This window comes from Oenanthe melanoleuca, chromosome 1A (genome assembly GCF_029582105.1).
Source record: "Oenanthe melanoleuca isolate GR-GAL-2019-014 chromosome 1A, OMel1.0, whole genome shotgun sequence".
NCBI lineage: Eukaryota > Metazoa > Chordata > Aves > Passeriformes > Muscicapidae > Oenanthe > Oenanthe melanoleuca.
Window position 1 is genome coordinate 1,718,420 of NC_079334.1, and position 27,715 is coordinate 1,746,134.

General features: G+C 41.1%; 1 protein-coding gene across 7 annotated transcripts in view; it reads left to right on the forward strand.

The window, feature by feature from the left end:
- Positions 1-755: 755 nt before the first annotated feature.
- Positions 756-27,715, forward strand: part of EPS8 (epidermal growth factor receptor pathway substrate 8) — a 119,140-nt gene continuing 92,180 nt past the window's right edge. The window contains exons 1-2 of one of the 7 annotated variants that reach the window (XM_056482478.1): positions 756-836; positions 1,251-1,979. The gene's annotated coding sequence lies outside the window, so the exon portion shown is untranslated. Of the gene's footprint in view, positions 837-1,250; positions 1,980-2,232; positions 2,492-2,654; positions 2,931-4,290; positions 4,402-27,715 lie in introns of those variants that run through there. The other 6 variants (XM_056482481.1, XM_056482476.1, XM_056482482.1 and 3 more) reach the window with 6 other exon arrangements.

Genomic DNA, 27,715 nt, shown 5'->3' on the forward strand with positions numbered 1-27,715 from the left:
TGGAATCTGGGGGCTTGCTGCAGCTCCTGCTGTGCAAACTGAGCCCTTGCCCGTGTGTTTCCAGCAGGGGCTGAGCAGAGGAGCTCCCCAGGAAGCTGCAGGTCTGTTCCCCACTGCCTTCCACGGCGTGTGCACCTGCACAGGAGATTTTGGCAGGCTGGGGCCAGGGAGCCTGGCTGCATTCCAGGGAGCAAAGGGGCTCTGATGGACCTGCCAGACCCCTGGCTGAGCTCTTTCTGGTGTGTAAACCAACCTGCAGGTCCCCAGCCCAGAAAGTCTCTTCAGGCTGATCTCCAACAGAAGGGAATTCTTTGGTGTATTTAGTCTTTTCCCCAAGCAGAGAAACATTGGTGAAATGCCTTCTTCATCCCTTGTGCTACAGTGCTCTGGCTTCTTTTCTGCAGCAATATTAACGTCATGCTCATGTAAAACAATTCTATCAATGTCCATACCTAGTGTACACATCTGGAAGAAAAGTCATAGAGAACAGAAATAAATTTATTCTTCCCCAAATCTTTCTCCTTCTGGTTTCCCTTCTCTCATTCTCACATCCCACTTTCTCTCCTCTTTATTGCCTCTGTTCCTTTAAAATGTTTTGTTTTTTGTTTTTTGTTTTTTTTTTTCCCAAGTGAAACCAAACAAAATTATCAGCCCACAGTGGTCTTCTGCATTTGTGTTCTGTCCTTTGTTGAGAGGAATTGGAGCAGGGGGTGGGCTCGGGCTTCTGTCCAGGAAAAAGGGGGAAGAGAGGCACTGTTTACTGCTGCCAAGGACTGGAGCCGTCCCCAGCCTTTTCTAGAAGAGAATCTCTCGTATTTCTTTCTACCTCTCATGGGGTAAGCGCTTTTAAATGTCAATTACTGTTATTATTTACCTAGGGAGTGTGTGTATGGCATCTGGCAAGTTTGGAAACGTCAGTGTTCCTGTAAGTTTCATTCACAGGAATTACCTAGGCAGCCTCTCCATAATCTGATCCCTCAAGATTTGAAACTTTGTTGGAAACAAACTGGGGGAGTGTATAGTATCTGTACATTTCAGTGCTTGTTTAGGTACATACATTTAATTCACTTTTTTTTTTGTTTTGTGCTTTCCTGTTTTGTGGAGGACTTTCTGGACCAGAAAATTAGCAAAGACAGAACTAGTAAAAGATGCAGCACGACAAGGGGGCTCTGCAAGCTCTGAGCCAGGAAGGGAAAATTGGCTGAACTGCTTTTCTTTCTCTCTCTCTCTTTTCTTTTCCTTCTAAGCAGGGTTAAGGTGAACTCCGAAGCGATTGTGGAGTGAGGCCCCACCTCTCCCAGCCTGAGCTGCAGGCTCGGGTTACTCTCTCCTGCCTGGTTCTCAGGAGCCCACAGTGAGCTTCACGCCTGCCTGCTGCTCCTGCCTGCGGCCAGAACCTGCCCAGAGCCTGGCAAAATACCCGGCAAAATACCCGGCAAAATAACCTTTGCAGAATTTAAACCTTATTGCGGGAAGATTCGCTGGCAAACACCCGGTCAAGGATGGAATAGCACCACTTGAGACTCGGCAACCAAACTGCTGCAAACAGCTGAGCGATATCATCCTGTTAATTTTATTTTTTTATTATTACTTTATTTTATATTTTTTTCCCAAAATCGGGAAGATCCGTGTCCTCCTGGTGAAGCCGTCAGGGGCAGGACTCTGGCAGGGATGGCTCTGACTTCACCTGCTTCTGCGAATGAGTCACGGAGTGTTATAAAAAGCAAGGACCTGCCAAGTCTCGTTTCTTGGAACTGAGTGGAAATTTCAGCGAGCAGCTGCTCTTTCGTTAGTTTATACTTTTCCTCCGCAGGTTTCTTGGAGAGGGAATCACAGAAAGTCTGTAGCACAGAGGACCTGTTGCTCCGTGTGGATAACCGCGGCTCGGTGGAAATAGCTGCGTGCTCCAGATATGATTCTGATCTTCCTGAGGGATCTTGGTCAAGCCTGGAAGGAGCCTCGGGAAGGTAATTAAGCAGGTGTGTAAATCTTTTTGGATTGGCGATTGAATCCTATTGAAAATCAGGAGCAGAACCTCAAAAATCAGACTAGCTCTCCTACACACCCCCCTAATAGAGATTCTTTTTCATACGCCAAAAGGTTTGTGCTTTCTAGCTTTTCTCTGGAGCCACATAAGGCAAAAACTTATTTGAAAGAGAGATCAGTGAAAACAGATTCTCGTGGAAGAGGCCGGTTTTAGGAGGGAAGTGGCTCATCGCAGCCCTCCCGGCTGTGCTGGCAGTGCGGGGTGAGGACTTTGGCTACCTGCGAGCGCCCGCAGGGACCATTCCCTGCGCCGAGCCAAAGCCACGTGTGGCTTGTCAGAGCGGGGGGAACGCGGTGCCGGATGGAAACAACACCAAACAGCTGGGAGATTTCACCCGGCCTTTCGAGCAGAGACGGGAGACTTTGGTTCTGGTAGACCAGTCGTTCCAAAGGTGCTTTTGCTACACCCACTTCTCCGGGGGAAGGATGTTCCTTTGGAGTCGTGGTAGGTTTGTGCGTGTGGCCTTGTATTTTTATTATTATTATTATTATTATGGTAAGCGTTTACGTTGACTTTAAGCTCCCACGTTTCAGCCACCTTTGCACGGTGAGGGAGCGGGGAGGAGGGAAGGAAGGATGGAGGCGGCTCCGCGGGGCGCAGAGCGGGAGATCCGCGGGCTGGGGCTGGAACTGCTGGGGCTGGAACTGCTGGGGCTGGAACTGCTGGGGCTGGAACTGCTGGGGCTGGAACTGCTGGGGCTGGAACTGCTGGGGCTGGAACTGCTGGGGCTGGAACTGCTGGGGCTGGAGCCGGGGAGGGTGCCCGGCAGAGGGAGCTCGGCCCCGCTCCGCTCCGCTCGCCGCTCCGCTGCCCGCCCCGCTCCCGCACTTTGTTGGCGGCGCGCAGCGGAGCGGAGCCGGGAGGAGGGAGGACCCGGGCCAAGGTAAGGGGCTGCTGGGGTGGGGTGGGATGGGGTGGGATGGGATGGCATTTCCCCTCGGCGTCGAACCCCCGCCTTGTTCCGCCACCCCAAAACCCGCCCGGCGGATTGCGGGGCGCTGCCCCCGCTCCATCCCCGCCGCCCTGGGCTCGGACAGGCGGGCTCAGAACTCCCTCCGGGGCTCCCTCGGGCACGGTGGTCGCTGCTGCAGCTTCCCCCCGGCTGGCTGCACTCCCGGGAAGCCCTCGGTGTGTGTGAATATGGTGTAGGTGTGTGTGAGTGTCCGTGTAGGTGTGTTTGTGCCCGCCGCACCTGCTCGCACCTTGCCCGCCGGGCTGGGCATCCCTGGGGCACCGTCCGTGCGGCTGCCCCCTCCTCCTCCTCCTCCTCCTCCTGCTGCTGCTGCTGCCTCACCTTCCACCAGGTGACTCGTTTTTCAGTCCTTATGCCGGGAGAATTCCTCCCCCGGTGGTTCAGCCGGCTTGCCCATCCATGTTGCTGGTAGCGGGCAAAGAGCAGCTTTGGGGTGGGATAATCCTGTTGAATGCGGGTTTGTTTGGTGCTGTCTTTGCTCTCCCCACGCTGTTCAGCCCTTTCATTCTCTCCCATAACTTTCCCTGGCGTCTTTGATCCTTCTGCCCCTCTCATAGCCATGGCTCCCTTACTCATTGCCGGCGTGCGAGCGATCTGGGCACGCCTTGGAAAACAGGTTTTCTTGGCATTTTGAGGAATAATTTAAAGTGTTCCTGCCCCCCGTGACCTCAGTATCCACTAAAAGCGAGATGTTGCAGCTTCCACCAAAGCATAGTTTCAAGCCAGGCAGCAGAAGAAAGGGTGTAACATGTTTTTCTCAAGGATGTTGTTTGAGAACAAATCCTCCCACTCAGAAATTGTGTTTTGCCTCGGCTGGTGAATCTTGTACCCTCCAGAGTGGCGTGACCTTTTGTGGAGTCTGCTTTGTTTACTTGAGGTGAAGTACTGAAGGTAAAAGTATTGCTCCTCTGCGTGGTGCCTGCTGAAATATTAACCAAATGATGGATCTCGCATGCCTTTGCAGCACAGATCACATTTTAATTACTCGTCTCCTTCATCATAAAACGTGGTCCTCCTCCCTTCCTATTGACTGTCCTTCTTCTCGTTTGTGATTGTGCAACGTCTATATGTTAGCTGCAAAAGTTGCTTACATGGGAGAACATAAAAATGATCATTTTTGTTGTTAGCAACTAGAAATACTTGCTCAGCATTGCGTGGCCGCTCTCCTTTCCCTGGAATACCCCTGGAAACGTGCAACCCCTGCCCTCTGAGGAGATTAAACCTCTCCTGGGTCGGGCTTGCCGTGAGTTTTGGTGGTTTCCTCTCAGCCGGTGGGTGGTGGGGACTGCAAAGAGCTTGCAGAGTTTCCAAGGCGTGAGGGAGAGCCCCACATCTCTCCTGATTCACAGTTCCTGGGGAGTGCAGCATTATTGGTGTCCAGGTAAGGAGATATTGTGCTCAAGGCTCCACGGGAGCAGCCTGTGGCTGCTGCTTTTACTGGGGAGGCTTTGGAAATGCAAGTGCCTTTGGACTTGGGTTTCCAGCTGGCTTGTGCTGTCACACACTCGTGGAGGCTGTGGTGTTGACAAATGCCTTCTCATAGCTCTGAGTGCAGGTTTCTGAGTGGTTCTGTCATTTTAAAAGCGGGCAAAGCGTCCCATTAGGTTTATCTGGAGGGAGGTGACACCCCACGAGCAGCAACACCCAGTTATGATTAGGTGCTAGTTATATACAGCAGGAATAGACAGGGTGAGATAAATCTGGATTATTTCTGCTGTGAAATGCACAGATGGAAAAAAGTACTGAAGTTTTCCACTTGGTGACAACTAAATTCTTGAAATATGGTTGATTATTTTTTTTTTCTGTCTATAGTCCAGCTGTAAATGGCAAATCAGTCACATAACTACTGCATTTTTTCCCTGTGGGTGACAGCTTATTAAAATCTAACATCTGAAGTCAAATTCTTGAAGCCCCAAAGGTCAAAATAGATTAAATATATAAGAACTCTTTAGTTACTGTGGGGAGATAAGAGAAGACTTGAAGTCCACATGACAAAGATTGCACTAATAAAGCCCTTGCTAACTTTGGTTTCAGTGTCTGCCACTTGTTGCTCATATATTGCTGCTTACAATTCCTGCATCTCTTTTCATGCAGTGAATCAGTGCACAGGATTTTTTCAAAGACAGCTTTTGGCTATGCTGCACAGAAAAAGGAAGCCCTTTGGTGTGTGACCTCTCCAGACTCCCATCCTGTGGGGCTGATGGCCAGAAAGAAAAGCTTAGCACCTTGGAGCTGTGCTGCTTACAGTGCAGAATGCATGGCCTGATCCTTGTACCTCGGTTCCAAGTATATTTTTCAATGTGAAAATTTGGTATATAAGATGCTGATTTGTTTTCAGTGCTAGTTCTCTAGTTTTTCCATTAAATGCTTCAAACTAGAAGAAACTATGTTTCCTGCTTTTTGGGAGGGGCTGTAACTGGTGCCATTTTATCTTAACTCCAGAGTTGGACTCTGAATCGTCCACCAATTTATTCATCCAAAACAATGACATTCTGTTTTGTGCAGCTTTTGATTTAACTCTGATGCCTTGGAATTTCAATTTTCTATCCTGAATTCTTGTTCTGCCATGATCTTGAGCTGTTAGTGCAGTCGTGAGCAGCCACAGCATCTCTCCCTGTTGTGCTATAGAGGAATTCAGTCACTGAAAGTTCCACCTAAGTCAGTGACACTGTTTTGGGTATGTGTAGAAAATATTTGCAAGGCTGTTTATAAAACAGAGTGCTCTGCAGTCACTCAGCCTGAATGTTAAGACAAGGTGTCTTTTACAGCTATTGACACTGGAGAGTCACATCTATCTTGCAAAGACCATGATGTTGTGGGAAGAACAAACCTCCACATCTGTTTTGTTTTCTTCTTTTTTTTCCCCCTCCTAATTTTGTGTCATTGACACTGGGGGATAAAAAATGAATCACGAATGGAAATGTTGTTAGCATCAGCTTGTTAAGGTCTGTTTCACTTTGGGCTGTGGCCGTGAGCCTGCAGTCACCAACACATGCCTTTGATTGTAACGTCAGTTTTAGCAACATTTTGAAATACTAGCCAGATCAGGGCCTTGAATTGCTACTAGTTGGATGCTTCCAGCCCTTTCTTCCCTTCCCTCTCCATGCCACTGTCTCAGTAATTAAAGTTAGGCATGCTGTGAATCTCCACAGGGTTAAGATCTGACATGGAAGTAGCAAATTACAAATTACTTGCTTTGCATTTATTACCTTTGTCTTTTGATGAATGGACTTCAGCAACCTTGTGCATCCTGAACAGACAAAGTCTCTAGCCTCAAAGGTGTAGAGTTAGTATTTTCCATGAGCTTACCCATTTCTGTGAGATTTTCTGCTGTGTAGTTTTCTGATGCATGTCAGGCATCTTCATTACTGTGGTGATGTGACAGAGAATTCTATTTGCCTTTGTTCTTAGATCCTTACTCATGTTGTCACTCTGACCAACCATGGAAACTGTCAGGTTCTCTATAAAGCTACAGAGGAAAAAATAAAAGCAAAAAACCCAGAGCTAACACCAAAATGTTTAAACCATTCTCCTGGAATACTGTGAAAATGTTGACTATTTCAACAGAATATTTAGTAAAAATTAATAATTTTGAGAACAGTATTTGTTGAGTGAAGGTAGGTATTATGAATGTCCAGTAACTTAAAAAAACGTTTCATACAGATCAAGTGGTTGTTTGGGTTTTTTGGTCTTTTTGTTGTTCTGTTTCATTATCGATTTTATTTTGTTTTGGGTTTTTTGTTTGTTTTTCCTTTCAATACTGCATTGGTTTAAATGAGAGAGAGAGGACATGTCTTTTTATAATCCAAAATGTTACAGTTCATGGATTTTATGGATTACTCCTGCAGGTAAGGGAACACCTGGTTCCTTTCAAGCTCTCCGTGAGTGCAGGGGAATTGTATTCAGCTGAGTTAATTGTGAAACTGCCAGAGGTGGTTCTTGGGGCTGGAGTTGGCTGTAGCTGCTGGATGCTTCACACTGAATGTGCTCCAAGAGTTCCTCTTATTGTCTGTAGCTCAGGAATGTTTGTGACTGGAAAATAAAGAAGTAACTCCTGGTGGATTTGTATTTTATTACTTTGATTTCTGCTCCTGCATGTAAAAGCATTTTTAAAGATTTGACCAAGTAGAAAATCAGGCACTAGGATTGCTGTTTGTCCCATCAGTACTCCCTTCTCTTCCTCCTCACCCTCTAGAAATTGTCTCAAGTGCAAAGAGGAGCTGGAAGTGAGGTGTCAGCAGCACCGTTAGATAAACCCTTTAGGAAATTATTTTTAACACCCCCTCCTCAAAACAACCTCATCAAACTTGTTCTAAGGAACATGAGAAATACACGAGCTCACAGAAGTTCATTTGCTGCTCAGTACTTCAGATACCTGGTGAGGTACAAGATTATCCCCATTTTGTCCATGTTTTGGCTTCAGGTAGATTTGATGTTGCTGTGTTTTGTTCTGCTAAAGCTCTTAGCGAACTGTCTTTCACCTGAAGTGTGAACTTTGGTTAATGGGCGTGTTCTTTCATTCTGGGGCGGTTGAGAGAACTTAATTCATCCCTCTGAATGCTCCTTTCATGAAAACTGAGGACTTTGCTCTTCCTTCTAATGCACTCTTCCTTCTTCTGAGGCCACTGATCTTTTTATTTGTTTTCACACTGTGTCTGAGGTCTTCTCTATTTCCTGAGACAAAGATCTCTTTGTTTCCAGTGTAAAATATAATTTGAAGTAATTGGGCTGAAGAAAACTTTTTTTTTTTTCCTGCTCCATAAGAGATTAGAAAGACACTTGGTGTTTTCCAGGTGTTAGGTATCTGGTTAATGCAGGAATTTGCTTAAGAATTCAATGCCTGTGAGAATCCCAGTGTAGGTCCTAAAAATATTTTTGAATGAGCTGTTCTGTTACTCAGAGCATGTGAATGTGAGACCTTTATACAGAGAGTGAGACATTTGTCTTGTAGATTGTCTTACGCACTCAGATACATGGAGAGCTCAATGATCTGGCAAGGATAATGCAAGGAATTGCAGTTGCATCATGAGGAGTATGTGATATCATGTGGCAATAAAATTTTGCTTGATGATCTTCTGTGCCATTTAAAAAGTGACGTGGAGAAGTCAACCTTTTATACTTGTGCCTCTCAAGTCATTTTCAGCTTTGCACACCATGTCTTGAGAAGGCAGTGAGTGCATTGTACTGCCCTCAGATGGAGATAAAAATTTACATTTCACGTTCAGAATTGGGTGCCAGGGTGTATATTAAATAAATGTGCTTTTTTCTTTCCCTTCAGTCTTATCACAGACTCACTTTTCTCAAAGTGGAATTCTTTATTCTATGCTCCACTTCCAGTATTATTTATTGCTTTTCAATTCCTCCTGTGCTCTCACAGCCCTTAGTGTAATGTTTCATCTTTCTGTTTCCTTCCTGTATTCAGGGATAAAGTCTTGTCCAGGGCAGAGGATGGGATCTGTTTGTTTTAACAGCAAACTTGTTTAAGGCTCTTAAATCTGGGCTAACCTGTATTATCCTGCTGGTGCTATCTCCCACGGGGAGGGCAGGACAGCAGCAGGGATCTGGACTTTGTCACCTCCATGTCCCTTAGGAAAGTCACCCTTGGTGACAAACACCCTGCCTCTGCCAGGAGTCAGACACACTCACTGCAGGCACTGTGTCCCTTCTTGTGCTTGTTTCATTATCGATTATTATTGATTCATTATCTGCTGCCCCCAGAGCCTTGCCCCAGCTTTGGGCTCACCTCTCCCTGGACAACTCTTGAGGTTTCCCTTCCTTCTCTTGCTGCCTCAGCCGTGTTTCTCCACCATCTTCTATATTCTAGCCCATCCTACTGTTGGTATAACTTTAGTCTCTTGTTTACATTTTTTTTCTCTTCTGTTTCTTTATTTTCCTGCCCTTTTTGTTTTATATCACTCTTCAATTGCACGTAGTGCTCCATGTTCAGCTTTGTGGCACTTCTTAAAGTAAAGTTGTTGCATACTCAAACCTCTGTTCTTTCTCTCCTTTTGTGTCCCTTATTCCAATGACTTCTCTAAAGCATTTCAGATCCACCATTCTCAGTGGGAAATGTTGTGTGTGAAATTATATGGACAGTCAAGTTGTTGTGGGTTAAGTCATGTCTTCCCTACAATGCTGTGTCAAGGCAATAATTTTAATCTCTCATTATGCACTTCTAGAGCTCCAGACCTCACTGGGAGGTGTTAGAGAGTGTGTAGGCATTTATTTTCCCTATGTGAGGGAGGTGTCTAATACACATTAAAAAAGTCTCTTCAATAAATATTCTTACTGAATATGAATGTAAGATATTCTCAGAAGTGCCTTCTATACATGGTGGAACAAGTATTTTCTACTTAGAATTTTCAGTTTTTATATGAAATCTGAATGTTGACATGCAAGTGGCTCAGGGCAGCTGGCAGCAGGGAGCTGTGTCTTCCCAGGGACAGCACTATTTTTTTGTTTTGTTTTGTTTTTTGAGGAGGTGGATGCTTACAACATGAGAGTTTATGTCCCATTGGGTTCTTTGAGTATTTTAAGCTGTCCTTTTATAATTCTGAAAGTCCAGACATCTCCATTCCCTTTTTTAAAAATAACCTAAAAATCTCGATTTTGGGAACAGCTGTTTTGTCTCTGTCTCAGTTTGCCTATTTATAAACAAAAAAATCTCTCAGGAGTTTTGTGAGGCTTAATTAACAAATATTTATACAGGCTTTTGAAGATATAAAGCAGCATATAAATGCTAAGTAGTGTTAATATTACTGCCAGCTGCTTTGTTGTAATTGAAGTAATAAAAGTTCAGTGCCAGTGGTTGTATTGCTGTTGTCTAAATACAGTTTTTGTGAACTCAGGAGACATTGAGGATGGTGGCAAAGTGATGGTGTAGACCATACTGAAATATAGTGTGTGGGATGCTATGAAACCTTTGGGAAGGGCTTAAAAAGATGAAATATCATAATAAATATATATAATATAACATTAAATTATATAATAATAAAATTGTAATAAAAAAGTCAAAGTTAACCATTGGAAAAGAATAAACCTTCTTCTGCAGTGTGCCAGTGTTCAGAGGTCCCAGGGCTAACAGGGGTTGTCTGTGCAGTGTCTCCCTGATTAGAAATGAGCTGGCAGCATTTCATTTATGACTCTGGCACATAAAAGGAGGGATCTTTTAGAGATGATTGATAATTGGTAGCATAAGAAAAGTAACATGGTATAAATCACAATTCACCTTTACAAATTTTTTTTTTAAGATCTACTTCTGTAAAACTTTGATGCCTTAAAGCTGAGCTATTTTATTAATGTTCTTGTGCTTATCTCACAAAACCAGCTTGTTAAAAGTGGATATGAGCACTTTTTAAGCCTCTGGCTTATAAATTGTGAGAAAGAGAAAAGATTGATTCCAACAGGCTTGAAGGTAGATTCATTTCTCTTCCAGTGAGCAAAATGAGAGGGAGGAAGAATGAAACTGCAGACTTAGTGAGCCAATCAGTTTCAGCCAGGTTGAAAATCATTAGATTTAGCTCTAATTTACAATTTAATTGTAAAAGTATAACTTAAAGGGAAATAAATTCAGGGGAATTCTGTTTTGGTAAATTGATGATATTATCTCCAAGTTATTTCTGCCTGAAGTAATGAGAGTGTGGAAACAAAAAAGTAATGACAAAAGAGCAGGAGGGGGAAAGTTATTTTGCAATATTGTGCTGCTTGAATGTTGGACAGAATTGATAAAAACTGTGGTTTGAATAAAACATCTCTGTTCTTTTACCTGTAAACATTTGAGATAAGATGGAAAAGTTTGGAAGAAATGCAACATCTTCTGTGAGTTCTCTCAGCATTCTAATTGTTTGTTATGAGATTTTGTTTTGAACAGTGGCAGATATTTCTGGTGGGTTTTAGGGGGTTCTGATTTATTAAGTTGGGCTGTCAAACTATATATAGCAAGTAATCTGTCTCTGATCATGTTTTAATATTTAGTAAAATGCTGGTTTTGGTTGTAAGGGATGTTTCCTTACAGCTTCTGGGTCAGTTGCACATATGAAGAGTTGTATTAATTAAGACATTAGAGAGATCACACAGATCTGCATCTTGGGTGTCATGATTTCATAGTGACTGTACTGCAAGGACTGAAAACAGAGAGGATGCAAAGCAGGGAACTGACTCAGTCCTTTTTTATTATAGGTAAGCAAATTTTCAGACAACTTCATTAAACATCAAGAAGAAATTCCCCAGGCCTGTTTTGTTTTTTTTTTCCAATTTTAGGCAAATCTTACTTTAAAAACTACCATTAAATGAACAACCACAAAGTTGTTCTGCATGGAAATAGAAGCACTTTAAACACACAGAGGCAGGCAATATAGCCCTGAGGCACATATGGAGACAGCCCAAATGCTGAATGGTAGGTTCAGAAAAGGTTACTGCTCAAAATATTTTCAGTAGCCAAGTGGAAGAAAATTCACAGCATTGTATTAGAGCTGTTCTCTGTCTGTGTGATATTGGTGGCATCTCATTGTGAATAAAACTCTGGGGGTTTTTGACAGCTGTGGGAAAGAGCAACTATTTGATGCTCCCTGTGTACAGTGGTAGAACAATTAGATAGGAATTTGTTTTTCTGTTATCCCAGACTGCAACATAGAGTAAGTAGTGTGATAACTGTCTTTTTGAAGTACCAAACAACCTGCCTTGGAGGCTATCATTTTAAAGCATCATATGAAATGCTGATTTAATAAGGCCTGCTCCTGGCTCATTTTAAGTGCAAGGGAATGTGTGTGCTGAGACCTTGCTAATCCTTCATTTGCACAAAATCTTTGGCTTTTCCTGAACTATCAAGGAATTAATGGTGTGCTTCAACAAAATCCTGCATTACTAGGCTGTAATTATTTTCACAGGAGATTCTGCTCTGCATTTGGTGGTGCTTTATGAATTATCATAATAAATAGAATGAAATTGCTGTTGTCAAAACATATGAGCAGAGTAATCTGATTCCCATTGTTGGTGTACTCAGTGGCTCATGGAATTAAGTGATACTCAGTGGACTTCCAGGCAGTTCATACAAGTCAGTGAGGTTTGATCAGTTGGGCTGTGCTTGTGGCAAGTTAAACAGGGTGGAGCTGGCAAGGAGCAATTCCCTGAGCCAGAAACAGGCTCCAGTTTCATGGGACACCGTGGATTTTGTGCCTCTTGGCTGAGGATGGAGCTCCTTGCTGCTGTGGCATTGCCCAAACCTGGGAATGGTTCTGCACTAGACACAGCCTGCACCTGCACCCATGATTTGATGGAAATGTGCAGCTAGCTAAAGCAGCTGTACAGAAGATAGGTTGTATAATTTGCTTTTCAGGTGGAGAGAGTACAATTCCATTTTGGAATATCTACCTAGGATTTTCCCTTTGGTTTATTACAAATCTTTGCATGGTTGTACTCCCTCCAGATCTCAGCCAGTGACTGGAGCCTTGTTGTACCAGGCACTCAATTTCAGGAGAATGTTATTATTTAAACATTTTGTCTATTTTAAAGTCAGATAATCTATAAAACCAGTTTAAAACCACAAGAGATCATTACATCATCTAGTTTGACCTCCAGAGTTTTCAAAGAAGAGTTTCTGCCCTTCTGTTTCTGGTAGAAAAATATTAATCAAGTTTTCTTGACTTTCTTCTCAGAGGAAGATAGACACAGTAATTTAAACTACCTACCCCTGGCAAACACTGGCATTTTTCACATTAGTGAATTTTTAGTGGTTCTTTGTGTGTGAATCATGTGAGTACCAGAACGTGGTGCAATCCTCTAGTTGCTGTTGTTTGTGTGTGTGTGTCTATAGATAGATATATATATATATAAAAATAAATATTATATAAATATTTATATATACACTGGCACACAGCAGATGCAATCCACGTTCCTTTCTCTAGATACCTTTCCCCCAAAAGCTCCATAGGCTAAAAGCAGGTGATCCTGGAGTCTCTACTGCTGCCCTTCATGCTTCACTGGATAAATTGTGTAAACTCCCATCACTTTCTGCACCACTGTGTACTTGTCTGTGTAATCATTTTTTGCTCACATGGCAGAGTGAGGCACTTGTGTGCACAGCAGTTTTTAAGAGTTAAAGGACATGATACCCTGTGTGGGGAATCCATGGGAGTGTTGGAGTATAGGTTCTTTGATTTTTGAGGGATTTGTGTCCTTCCTGCCTGCTAGGGCATGGAATTGGTGTTGTGCAGGCTCTGGGATGTCCAGATGCATGCTGTATTTCCAGTAATGCCAGCAGTAACATTTTTTTCCAATATTTTCACATCTTCTTTATGACTTCTATCAGATTTACAGATGTCAGTACAGGCAATTCAGCAAATTGAGTCCAAGAATTTGGTTTCTGTGGAAATGTGTCACAAGCTATGTAAATCCTCCTGAGTTTTAAAACCTTCCTCATAGAGCTTTAGTGCAGTGACTTCTTTAAGTTGTAAAGAAAATTCCATGGTAATTTTACAGATGACCTTGCACTTTATGCTCTCTCTCCCTGCATGGGACTCTTGCTTCCAGTAATGAGGAAATGTTCTGAGGCAGTGTTCTTGCCACGATGACATAAAATAACAGAGACTTCCACTCATTCCCCTGTTCTTGCCCTGTAATGGACACATGCCTTCAGGGACCAGCTGACCTTCAAAATGATGCAGATCTGCAGCTTGGGGTCATTTCTGTTCTACAGATTTTTTTTTTTTTAAATAGGCCTTGGGATGGTGATACTGCACTCAGTGATTAAAACCTTGTGTGATTCATATTCTTGATCCAAGTGTGCACTCTCCACTCTGGACACACATTTCCCCTAGAGCTCCTAGAAATGCACTCAGTTGTTGCTCTGACAGAAATAAAACAGCAGGAAAACTAACCATCAATTGCCTAAAATTTACCTTTATGAGTCTGAAGGCATTTTTCAGCCCAGGGCTGAAGATTTGTAGTGATGGTCATGAGTTGTTCAGCTGTGGGTGAGAGGGTTTCTGCAGCATCAGAACCTTGATCTCTAAGTACTTGTTCCACTGATATTAATAGAACAAATTGTCTGTCTGCCTGTTTAATGATTTTGAGGTTGAAGCTCAAAAATCTCAAAAAAACAACAACCCACAACCAAAAAAAAAAAAAAAAAGCAAACCTCAATATAATCTGTGTGCTTGTTTTTTTAAAGGAAATGTAGATCATTTGGAAACAATTTAAAAGAATTTGTCACCATCCTTGTTATTTTTTTTTCTGTCCTCATCTTACAGTGAGACCCATCTTTTATTTGAAGTGTGTACTATTTTAAACAGGCATTATGTTTTCATGAAAACTCTGCTGGGCAATGTCTAACTCCAGACATAAAAGCAAATAAACTAAGAAAAATCCCCTGTTTATCTGAGATGAGATGACTTTTTTTTTAAGGAAAGGAGAGAGAGAATCTAAACCAACTTAATGGTCTCTTTTGTCTCTCTTTATGTTCTTTAATGTTTTTCTGCAGTCCTCAGGAATTGCATTATCTCATTGGTATGTCACTGGGGTAGTACTACAAAGAAATCTCAAAATGCTGCTGTCTTTAGACTGTACAGTGGATAGGCAGAGAGTGCTGCACTGCACTGTTTGATCTAGGCTGATGCTGATTTTACTCTGCTTGCAGCTTTCAGATGAGAGGGAGAAATTCAGAATTAATGTGGGTGTTAAATGATGGATAACATCTTTTGGATGCTTCCTGCACCTCAGGGAAGCAAACCTGAGGACTTAACATCTTTCTTTTGGGGCTGTTAATTTTACATATAGCTGAGATCTCTTGTGTGCAAAGTTGGCTGTTTGGGATTTCTAATTAATTAAATTTGACAGCTCATCCTCAGTTTTACTACTTGGTATTGCCTCAAACAAAGCTGAGCAAGCTCAGTGTAAACTTGCCCCAGCTCTTCTCTGGTGAAATGTGTCACAATTTCCTGTCACTTGCAAGGCTGTTGAACGAGCTGTCACACAGCTGAGAGCTGGAATTGTAGGGGTGGGTGTATCAGCAGGCTGGGGAAGTGCAGATGGAGAAGTGGGGGCTGCTGACTGGGAAATGAGCAGGGTGGTGGTGTGGGGAGCTCACTTCATCTCCACTAAAGTCTTCAGGATGTGACTGGTGAGGGCTGGGATGGCTTCCAGGGTTCCTGGCCACGAGGCTCTTTGCTTTGTTTGCACTCAACTCTTCTGCTAGACTTATGCCTAAGAAATGAAATCAGCATCTTTAATTTTCTGCCTTAGGCCCCTTGTGTTTTTGAGAGCATCCCCTGTGTGGATGGAGATCTTTCCACAGTTTTTTACAGTCTCCAGATCTCTTTGCTGACTGCAGACCTCACTGCCAGGTGCTAGACAGTGAAAGCCACAACTGCTGACAATAACCCTGATAATTCAATCCCCAGTGCTGATACCTGGTGAGCCTGTGACAGTGGTTCCAAACTGAGCTCTGGCGTGGGGAATATCAGTGCTGCACTCAGGAAATCAGAGCCTGCAGCTTTCATCCCCCTTCTGCAAAGCCCTGGGATTCTTCTTTTATCTTGGTTCAGTCTGCTAAGTCTTGTGAAAACAATAAACTGGCTCACCTCCAGTACTGTGATTTTATCTTGAATTAATAACAAGTTGTCTTTTCTCACAAAGATAAGTACTTTTCTTTGAAACAAAAATTGCTTTATCTTCTTGAGGATTCTACCATGTTAGCTAACACATTAAATATGGTGGGTTGTTTTTTTTTTTTTTCCTAATAATCCTTGTGCTATCAGGACCTTTGATTTGCCTTGGATTTTAATGAGTCATTTAAAAGCAGAGGTCTATTTGGGCAATTTGACTGCAATACTCCCTCTCAAATCATTTAGCATTTTGAGAATGACATCTGAGTCTGCCTATGTTTCTGCATGACTGGAAGCTGTCACTACTCATTGAAACTTATTAGTGCTGGAAATGGATATGCTGGTTCATCTGCTGGGGATGAAACATGAGGCACCAGTGCTTGAATTTAAATGTTGTTCCCATGAGGAAAGGAGGAGATGACTGCAGCAAGGACAGCTTGGACAGTGAGAGCTGCAAGCTTTGGGAACTTTGCCTACAGGTTGCTGAAAGCAGATTTGTGGCATTTTTTGATGATTCAAGAAAATGCTGTGCTTTAAGGTCCAAGTTTAATGGGAGCATACAGTGCTTTAGCTGAAGATTATACTCTGGAAGAGAGTGATTTTTTCTTTAAGAGGAACCAAAGTTGGAAATCGTTTTGGGGAGGGGGAACACTTGAAAAATTAGACTTTTAAGAGGGCAGGTGTGCAGTTTGACTCAAAGCCAAGCTTCTGTAATGGCTCCTGAGAGTCCATAGGTACACCAGAGATATGCAAAATAAATCTTAAAAATACAGACTGGGGGATGAAGGCCATGAGCCTCCATCTATCTTTAAAGGACTTAAAGCCTTGAGGACACCTGAGCACTGCTGACACCTTGTCACTTTTCTCATCTGCAAGGGCTGTGAGCCAAAAGAGCAGAGACAATGATGTGTGGCCCCAACTCATCATTGATGCTGCTTGTTGTACAAGGCTCTAGAGGGTGATCCTGTATTGACAGTGGTTAGTTTCTGTTTTGTTTTTGTTTTTTCTTTACTTAGAGTCAGGATTGAATACTCAAGAGATGGATTTCTTGTTTGGATTTGGTTGTTTATTAAATTTAAAGTAGAGAGAGTTTTTCAGTACTTGTAGCTATTAAGCCAAAGGTGAGAAAATGGAGGTGAATTTAGTTAAAAGGTCTTTTAAAGCTTAACAACTTAATTAAGAACTAAGGTTTATATTATTTATACTTTTGAGCCAATGACTAAACACTTGTGACCCACACTGTGGTACTATTTAATCTAAAAACTGCTACTTGAAATTATGAAGAAGGAACAAGAAGGAAGAGACAACGCCTAACAACTTTCATTTTGTCCCATACTTATCACTATATTCTAAAACTTCAGATTCAAAACCCTTTACTAAGTGAAATTACACTTTTATTCTAACTACACACTAGTGATTCTAACTCTAAAATAAATTAAATTTGGAAGCTTTCTTCAAGGCCTCAAGTCAAAAGCAGGGTCAGAGTCAGAAAGCACAGAAAGCTTAAAACTTGTAGACTTCAGGGTTCCAACACTGAATATTGTAATTTCTTCATTGTTTTTTCACTTGATCATATCCAAGTGTATTCCCAGTACAGAGATTATTTTTCCCTACCTCTTCTCCCCCTCCCATGCCCAAAGACAAGCCCAGAGCTTGCTTGTGATAGGAGCCTTTGACTGACAGTGCCCTCACCATAGAGACCAGGGGTGTGCTAAAATGTGCAACTGGCATCTCAGAAACTGTAAAACTGACCTGACAAAATGTGATTCTCAACTTTTTCCTCCTTTTTTTTCAACTTTCCCTTTCTCTCAGAAAGTTGTAGATGTGTCTTCATTCTGATCTGTCACATTATGTCACTGGTTAACATTTCTACAACTGTAGAGAACTATAGAACACTGAAATTGATACACTCTGAAATTCATAAATAGAATTGAAACAGCATGGTTATAAATTAATCTCCATTAAGTTTTTTTCTTTTTTCTTAGAGTTCAGCCTGCAGCAGAAATTCAGCTGCCTGAAGCTGACAGAGTGCAGAGGTGACTTTCAAGGTGATGGGAATGGTTAGGACATTGACTAATGGATTTGTGACTTCCATACTGCCTCTCAATAACCCATTTATTTCTCTGAAACAAACTGAGTTGTTGCTCTTTGCCTAAAGACCAGCATTTTTAAAGCAAGCTTACAGTTCTCTCAACCTCCCATGCAGCAGCTTGGAGGTTTTTCCTTGACAGATAATAATATTGTGAGGAAAGGGAAGTTTTGCAACCCTTTAACTTCCTGAAGAAAAAAGTGCTGCTAAAATTCCTTGAAAAAAAAATAAATTAAAAGCACAATGAAATATTCAATGAGTCATAATTTACAGGAACATCAGTTTTCTGTGATGATAACAAGATATATTTTTTTCCATTTATCCCAAAGGAAGGCAAGTTTTGCCAGCTTTTTTGTTGGTGTTATGTTTCAGTATTGCAATCATATTTAAAGGAGCATCCAATTTCATGCAGCAGCAAAATGAGGATGCATCTGAATTATTAATAGAAGCTTCACATCAGGTTTGAACATTGAATAAAAGGAAATGAGGAGTCAGTTGAATAAAAGAATGAGAAATTTCTAAAGGACATGGCATAAATAATGAAGTTGGACACTTGCAGAAATGCTTATGAAGGAAAGCCATTCCCATTGTAACAATTATTCTGCAGCTTGTGCTTGTGCAAGAGAATTCTGCTCCAATTAACAGAACTGGTTTCTACAGCACAGTGGTGAGGCTGGCTCAGACTAAAACTGAAACCTGCTCTTATTAAAGTACTAAAGCTAGTTAGTGAATGAAGGATCTCTTCCCAGTTTCCTGTGTGAACTAATGACCCAGTTTTAAAGAAGGCTCTTACCCAATCCACCTTTGGGGTGTTGCACTAGCTATTACAGTTTTACAACTCTTATGCTAAATAACATTTCGAAGGATGTGTTTTCATAGAATGAAGCTGTGCTGAATGTCCAGTTTTAAGCTCATGGGGACTTGTTCTCCTTGATGACTTTTTTTCCCCCCCTCACATGTCATTGTGTTCTTGCTTCTGAACGTGTGTTGTGCACAAGGTTTTCTTCTTGACCTTCTAGAGAAAAATATTTGGTTTATGATCCTAAGTGAAATATTTTTACTTATTTATTTTGGGTTTTTTTTCAGGTATTTAAAATAGCAATGTATCAATAGTGGTCTTTGTCCATGTTGCTCCCACAGCTGCATTAGTGTGGAGCACCAGAAATCTGGTTTGTCCTGGACCTCGAAAGTTGCTGTGGGAAAATCCCACTGGGGAGCTGAGTTAGGTGTGCACACTTCTCTTAACTTCCTAGCATTCCTCTGCAAATGAGAACTGCACTAAAACCTCATCCCTGGTGTACCAAGGGAAAGGAAAATCCCTCTTTCTGTCTCTGCCTGCTTTTCCTGCAGCCTGTCTGTGAATCCCACCTCCCTCTGTGCTGGGTGAGGAGCTGGGGATGCTCACCTGGAGCTTCAGTGCTGATGGGCACTGATGGAAGGTCTGGTCCAAGTTGTTGGTCTCCATCAGTGCCCTGGATGTGGGAAAGGGGCTCTACAGGAGCTGGGCAGGACACATGGACACCCAGCTGAGTTTTTGCTCTCTGCACTGCTGGGTTGGGGCTCCTGGAAATCACCACCTCTTACCCAAAAGCATCAAACACCTCTTTTCATTGCCCCCTTCCTAAGATTATAGCAGGAGTTTCATATGGACTTAAAGGAAAGAAGGAAATCTTCATGGGGATGAAATGTAAGGAACTATTGTGTAAATATGTTTTACATTACATAGTGAGAATTTATACCCTCCTCTTTGATTTTTATCCTTTTTTTTTTTCCAAACTCTAATCTAAAGAGATTTTTTAGGAAGTCAGTATCTCCCCCATGCAAGGATGTGATGGCTCCTCTCTTTCTGCCTCTGTGTAAGATATTCTCTCTTTTTTTGGGTGAAATTTTACCACTCATTCTGTGGTAGGAGACTGAGCCAACCCTGCTGGTGCCCCCAAGCATTCAGTGGAGCAGAGCACAGGCAGAGTGCAGCTGGACTGGATTATGTTTGGGCTTCTTTTCAATCTTTGGCAGCATCTGGGAGCTGTTTGTAGGCAGCAGCAGGTCTCATGTTCTGGAGTACATTTGGGTGGGAGAGAAGAGGGGCAGGGAGGGGTGGCAATCCTGTTTTTTGGTGTACTTTGTGTGCATGTGTGGTTGAGAGGTGCCTGGCTTGACTGCCAAAAAAATCTTCAAAGGATTTTTCTCACCATGGTCAAATCCGCTAGCTTGTGTAGGCTTTTTGGTACTTCTTGTACAAATTTTTTCTTTCTTTTATTTTTTTTATTTTTTTTGCTACTTTTTCAGTTTCAGCCATTGGCTTCCTGTTCCTTCCCATTATCACCTGGTTTGTGGCATTGAGTTTGGGTTAAAAAATAAAGATGGTTCTTTCTTTGGGCTCTGATCATGGTGGTGTTTCCTTGACTTTTTGATAAGTAGAAGTCCATTTTCCTGATTCAGGAGGTAGAAAATTCCATTATCTTCCATTTGCCAGGGTATTGTCAGGTGGGGATTCTCCCCTCCCTCCCAGAGAAGCACAGGAGGAAATTTGGGTCTCAAAAAATCCTGCCAATTCTTCTTTGCCCTCAGAGAAAAACCTATAGATTTTGTGTTTTGTGGGTTATTTTTGGTTTGTTTTGCTGTGGGTTTGGTAGGGGTTTTTTGAGCCAGTTTTGATAAACAAGTTGAACTCGCTGAAGGCTAGAGATACAAAGAAATTTTGGGTGGTGACCTGAGCCTTTATGCTGAGACATTTTTGCAGATCAGCTCGTTACCAGCCTGCAAGCCATAGGTAATTTTGTTTCCTCTGTAAATCTCCCTGAAGAGGAGGCAAATGTGAAGTATCTTAAAAAAACAAAGCTTGTAGTCAACTTCTTGCCTTTCCTGGAGGTGGAGGAGAGAGCTATCATGCATGACAACAATTCTTTTTTTTTCTTCTGTTTTGTGATGTTTGATACTTGGGAGTGGGGTGATATTTTGCATAGTTATAATTAGAAATCTGTTGTTGATGCTTTGCATCCCAGTCCTGGTTGGAATGCAAATAACCATCCAGTTTGGTACAACAGGTATAATTTATATCCCCAGGACACAGAGGATAGCTCTGCAAAGTCACAGATATTTGGCCAAACTCCTTCTTTGTCCTGCTCTTTTGCTTCAGCTGGAACATACTGCAGTGAAATTTGTGGGAAAATAAGTGCAGAAACTTCAACATCTTTTCTTTCTTTTTGGGCACAAGCTAACCAGAGAGCTCCTGCATCTGCTGCTGTGTCCCAGTGCTCAGCTGGGCAAAAAGTTCTCCTTTAGGTTGTGACACAGGAATGTAATTTAGCACTGGTTTTTGCTAGGAAATAGTTCTGGAGGCTGTCAAATTGCAAAGGATTTGCAGATTTCTGAAAAAAAAAAAAAAACAAAAAACCAATATGCCAAGCTGAAGCTAGGGCTTTAGGACCTAAACATTGGTATATGGGGAAATAATTATTTCCTTGCCTGGCTAGAGGACTGCCAGCTGTATGAATACTGTCAAGAAGAATGCACATGTAACCTGAATAAGACATTATCATGTCTCACTGGAACCTAAAGATATGATTTACAGGACTGACAGGCTCTTTGTTGAATCAGCATTGAGTTGTTGCAGTGCAAAGAAAAATGCACTTCAGGTACCTAGAAAGTATTGAGGCTGAAAAATCCATCATGTTTTTAGTTCTGTGAATTGTTATGTCTCTGAGTAAGCCTTGTATGCAAAACATTTTTGCTTCTCTCAAGACCATTAAACATAATATTCTCATTTTCCTGTTACTGCAGCATTTTTGCAGTTTGGTAATAGGTATTCCTTTTTCTAATCCCTCTGTGCCCACTATGTTGGGTTTTTCATATTTGGCATTTTCATGAAAATCTGCAGCAATCTGGGGATAAAGCTTTGCCCCTGTATTGCATCTCACTGCAGGAGGAGCTATTTAAATTCCAGTTTCATGTTGACAGCACTGTGGTGACAACTTTCTTTCTTGGTCCCTTCTGCAGCCATCCCATGATTACCAGTATCAGTGTAAATAATGAGTGGCTTAAAAAAAAAAAAAAAAAAAAAAAAAGGAACCAAGTGACTTTGACTCCCCTTTCTATAAATACAGCATCTTCCTGCCTAATTTTCCCAGGGGAATTTGTTCCAATGCTGTTTGTTCTACAGTCTGGGGAGTCTCATCTCCTGCTTTTTTTTTTCAAGGGTGTATCAGGGGGTTCTTGTGAAGTCACTGTCCCAGCATCACTAGTAATATTAATGAGTTAATTTATAGATGCTATAGGTGATAAAAGAGCTACTGCAGAGAAGTTGTTGCATTGTAAGTGGGATTTTTCCTCTCTCAGGGAAGGGCTCAGCCTCGAGCAGAAGGTGACAGGCACAAACTGAATTCTTTACCTTTGTTCAGCAGCTGTGCTCAGAGTCATCCTGCTCAACATTAATTTCCTACAAGGAAAGGTTTAGAACTTTGAGATCCTGTGTCAATTCAATAAACTGGCACAGAGCCTTGCCATGTCATGGTTCATTGAGGCCCTGGGGCAATATTTAGTGTCACAGAATAAGCAGTGCTCCAGTTAGCACAGCCATCTCCTATGCAGGGAGATGCATTTCTGCCTTTCAAGACAAAGAACCTTTTCACTATATGTCCAACTATTATTCTGTTGGGTCTTTGTGGGGAATTACCACATCTTTGTTTTCCTTTGTGCAGGGAAAGAATTTTGCATGTTCTCACTGAAAAGCCCAGTGTTTGAAGACACAACACTTACATGAGGATTAACTTTTTAAAAGACTTGAGAGTCCCTGTGGAGTTGCCTGAGCCCATTAATAAAAGTTTGAATTTTCAGCCTAATGTATTAATTATGTTTGTTCAAGTCCTAGAGGACCAGTAGATCAAATTAATCTTAATTAAATTTAAGCCTATGATAGGAGGGAAAAATAAGAAAAAGATAATATAGCAGAGTTTAAAGCCTGAAGGAGTCATTAGACAAGGAGACTGTTACTTTTTCTGGTTAAAATGTAAATAAATTTTAAATTTAGGTTCCTGTAAATACATTTTAACTTACTCATTTTTACACTGGAGTCAGACCCTCAGTAATATGGTGACTACTGTGCTTTTGTTTTCATGGAGAGATCTTTTTTTTCAGACCAATACATTGAAAGCTCTTTTGATAAAGCCCATCTTGTCATGCTAAGCCTGTAAATCATTTTGATGAAATTTGCAACTCTAACAGGAATATTAAAACTAGAAACAAAATTTCTATGGTGAATGTTTCCATATACTCAAAAGAGAAAAAGCTGAAAGTGAAAAAGATGGAAGCCACTTATATTTGTGTTCTCAAGTTGATTTAAATTTTCCATTCAAATCCTGCTGTAGGAATCCTTAGATGTGTGAGACCATGCAGAATGACTTAATCTCCCAAGGATGTCTGCATTTTAATACAACAGATGTCAGTTTTGCATATTGAGGTCTATTTCTTGTTTCTGAGGAATTTTTTTTGTTTTGATTTAAATTCAACAGAAAGATTGGTGGGTTTTTTTTTATTTAATAATACTTGTCTTTATCAGGCTAATATCACCCTCTTGTCAACAACAAAACATCTCTCCATTTCTTGTTCTGAGGAGTGTATTTAGTGCTCTTTCTCATCTCTTCTCTCATAACAGAATTTGTAAATAAATGCCATCACCAGGAATTTTTTCCCCCCATTATATTTGTTTTTACTTTTAGGGCTGTGAAAGACAGAATGGAAACATTCTTAAGAACTATCATTTACTACTGCCTTTGGCCTGCTTTTACATCCACCTGGTTTTACAGCAATTCCAGAACTTGCAGGAAGTATAGCACAGGATGTTCTTGGTGTAATCCACTCACATAATTGGTACATTTTATATGTTTATGTCCTAGGTGGGCAACATGAAGTGTCTGCTTTATGTTTAGAGTAGTTATTGGCATGGCAAGACACTCACAGCAGTGTTTTGAGCCTCCTTGAAAGTGAAAATATTTCAATATTTCCTCTGGAATATGATTTTGATGCATCAAAAGTTTTCTTTCTCTTCTTTCCCCTATGTGTCTGTCATGTGTGTCCTTCCTTTATTTTAGCAGCCTTTATTTCACCCTAGCAAGCAGAGGGGAAACTGTAGATTTATTATTAAACTCTAATGAGGGTGCACAAATTGTTCTGAAGTTCAGGACAAATGACACTGCTTGGGCAATGTAAATAATGCAGGGGGTGACCTGGCAGACTGGAGGCACTTCTAGAGTTTCTCACCTCATCACATCTCCTGCAAACAACTGGAAAAATTCAACTTCCAGTTAGGCTGGGAACTGCTACTTTCTTCATTAGTCTTGAAAAGATTGTCCCCAGTTTCTTGTACTTCTTTTTCCTTTTTCTCCTAAGCATCACAATACACATTGTAAGATGTATTTTGCTTTTCCATTATAATTTTGTATCTTATGTTTTGTGATTTGGCCCCAATTTATTCCTCCATAGCCTCTTTCAGCCTGCAAGGAACAGTGTTTTATTCACATTTTTCTTGAATTTTTTTACCAATTTGAGGTTTTTATCTTTTCATTCATCACGATGAATGGATACTTTATGGCCAGAATTGCAAGTCTGAAAGTAGCTTTGAGTGCATAAAATAACAATGTAATGAATGTTGTTTTAAATGGTTAGAGCAGATTTCTGATTTTATTTACTCTCCCCAGAAAAATTCTGGTGGCATGATTAAAATGATGAAACATTGGATTAGGAATTGTTTGCTCAGCAGGGTTTTATGTTTGAGTGTGTTCAGTGTTGGTAATGACTCTGTGCAGTGAACAAAACCAAACACAATTTACATACTTTGTTGACAGTAGCAAGGCATAATTGTAGACATTCTTGGGAAACTTAAAGGCTTTTGCTTTTATTTTTTTTTTTTTCCTTCTGGATGGGATACACAAAAGTCCCTTTTTGTCACAAAGATTTTTAATGTCCTTTTTGTTGTCCAGCAATGCTCATTTAGAGTTACTCTGTTTTGATCATAATTGCCAGGCAAAAATAATGTGGAAATATGAGAGAGATGCAGAGTGGTCAATACAGAGCCAAGAAAAATTTTCTGTGCAACTGTGGTGTTTTTTGTTTTTTGTTTTTTTTTTTTTTTTTTTTTTTGGTTTTTTTTTTTTCCCCCAGTTTGCAGGGAGGTTGAGTATTTTGTGTTTGTTTTTCTGTATGATCTGTTAGCTCAGGATTAGGCTCTTTTGTTTGTGGTATAAATCCTGTTCTTGCCCTACAATGAATATTAATTAACTTCTGTACTTCTGTGTGCCCTGTTGCAGAATCAGCTCGTTATTATTAAGGCAAATAAAAGCATAAATGAGATGATACAAGGAAGTCCAAGAGAATCTGGGTCAGATCAAGGGCAAACACCCTTGTTCCAAAATTATAAAACAAAGGAAGAGAGATAATTAGAGAAGTTGGAAGGTATTTAAGCATGAGGATTTCCTTTTTATACACCCTTAACTTTTAGAAGGGCATTACTGTGAGACATTATTGAAAGCATTACTTTTTAATAGGCTTCAATAAAAGAAACATTAGCAAGAAACTTTTATGGAGGTAAGTGGTGGTTTTTGTCATTCTGGGGTTTTTTAAGAAGTGGATCCTTTTAGCAAGCTCAGATTGATGAAAGGAATATTATTTTGTAGTTGACCTTTGCAGGGCTCCTGATGAGAGCTTGGCCATCACTGGTACCTTTCACCACTTACAGGAAACTGAGGGAGGGACCTTGTCCTACACAGAGGATCTGTCATGTTTGTTATATTTATTATCCTCATGCAGGATCTGAGGAGAATATCTAGGCCAAGGGCTCCAGAAATCATTGCCTTTGGTTGTCCTGGCCCATTTTTTAAAGCCCAATCAAGCAAAAGGAAAAAACAACCAAAAAAGCCCAACCCTCCCCACTAAAACCCCACATTTCAACAATAAACCCCATTTTTATAGTTCCTATCACTGCCACTTTTAATGTGATTTATTCTCATTGCAATAGGAATTAGAAGTTATTCTTTATTTGGGAGAATTGCAGTTTTTTTGAAGGAACAGAGCAGCTCTAAGAAATCTGCCACCTTGTCCTTGTTGTAGACTATTAGATTCTTGGTTCTTTTCAAAATAATGTTCCAGTTTTTTTTTTTTTTTAAACCTGCAAGTTGGCCTGAAAACAGGTTTGTTCTCTTTTTCTTCTTTTTTTCCCCACATGCATTACTAGACCATTAAAGGCTATTACAAACATTGCTTCTCATAGCTGCATTGATTTTTTTTTTCTTTTTTAGGTAGATTTAACTTGGCATGTGATTTAATGTATTATAATAAACCATTAATTTGTGCAGTAGAGGTCAATAATGAGGGGTTCAAGGGCTGTGCTCAGTACCAGTGATGGAGGAGAAGAACAAAGTGGCTGAATTGTGTGAGAGGTTCTTTGAGTCAGAGCAGATGGTTTCTGATTTTGGTGGCCAACATCAGAAGAGGCTGGAAAACATCACCAAAAGTGCAGTGCTCTTATCCCAGTGGATCAGATGAGCTAGTCAGTGATTCTAACTGGGGATGGGTGTAAAGGCAAAGGTAAGAAATGACATTGGGGAAAATGAGGAGATGGACTGAATTCTGGCATGCAGATGTCCTTTGTGATTCCCAGGTAAAGGAGAGCATGAACTGCTGAAGATGATCTGATTTTATAACTATAAACAATGGGATTTGATGTGCCTGAATATAGGAGAAGAATTAAGAGGTTGGTAGAAGTCTTAGTGTTTCAGAGGCCTTGTCCATGGTGTGCTCTGTCTTGGGATAAAAATTGAATTAATCCAAATTTGGATACAACTTCTAAGTAACTTCTGATTACACCATGACAGGGAAACTTGCCCTTCTTCCTCAGCTACAAAGAGAAAATTATTGGCACAAAAACTGATTTATTACTACAGATAGTGCTTAAAATAACTTTTATGAGCACAGTGGTAATGTGGTGGATGTCTGTAGGTGTATTGATGTGAAAACCCTCTGCTGTCCTTTGAGGAAGTGATTTCAAAGCGCTGCCTGAATTTGTGCTTTCTTAATAAACAGAAAATATTCAAGATCTTCCTGATGATACAGCTCTCCAGTGCTAGGAAGGGCCAGGTTCCTAATCTGTACACTAATAAGTGCACACTATTAAATTTAGACCAGTCTGAACCAAATGTTCTGTCATTCACCTTTTGGCCCTGAATTTTTCTTAACTGTGGAGTTACTGCCTGTTCCTTCGTGCTGCCTCCCCATCCTTCTTCTACAGGGATTTCTGTTTTCTGGCTTCTTTCTTTCACATCTTGAGAAGTCTTGGACAATAAATGAACTATGATAAATTTACATCAGGCAATATTTGTATATTTTTTTAAACAAGCTTCTCGATCTGTTAAGTTTTTGCATGAGCACTGGGAACTTTTTTATGGTGTGCTTTGCTTTTTGAAAAGTGAGACAGCCTGACTTTTCAGGCTGCAGCAGGAGAGTTTCCTGGATTATTTCAGCTCTCATTTCACAAGAGGGCCAGCAAAGGAAGGACTTGATAGCAGGCAGCTGGGAAATGAAGTTACTTTGCTACTGAGCACAGTGGAGATTTTGGTAATCTCTAGTGCTGAGCTATGCCAAGATTGGATGTTGTTTTACTCTGCTCTGTCCATGTTCTCTGTTCTGTTTCTGTGGAATATCAAATGGTTTTTGGTTGATTTTTTTTTTTTTTTTTTCCCTTTGCTGAACAGGAAAAATGAACAAAAAAGAACAACTAGCACAGTTACTTATCACAGCCTAGTTTGTACTGCTCTGAGCACCTGTGGCCAAAAAAAACCTCCCCTTCCAAGCCAGTGGTAGGATGGAAAAAAGCCCTGAAATAAATGCAGTGTCTTTGGGTGGTGCAGAGGGAGTGCAAAGGGTGAACAGGGATATGGTGGGTGTTTTTGCCATAAGGCAATATCTGGAAATTGGTATTTAGAATGTTCCTCAAGTCCCAGCAAGTGTGCCAAGCC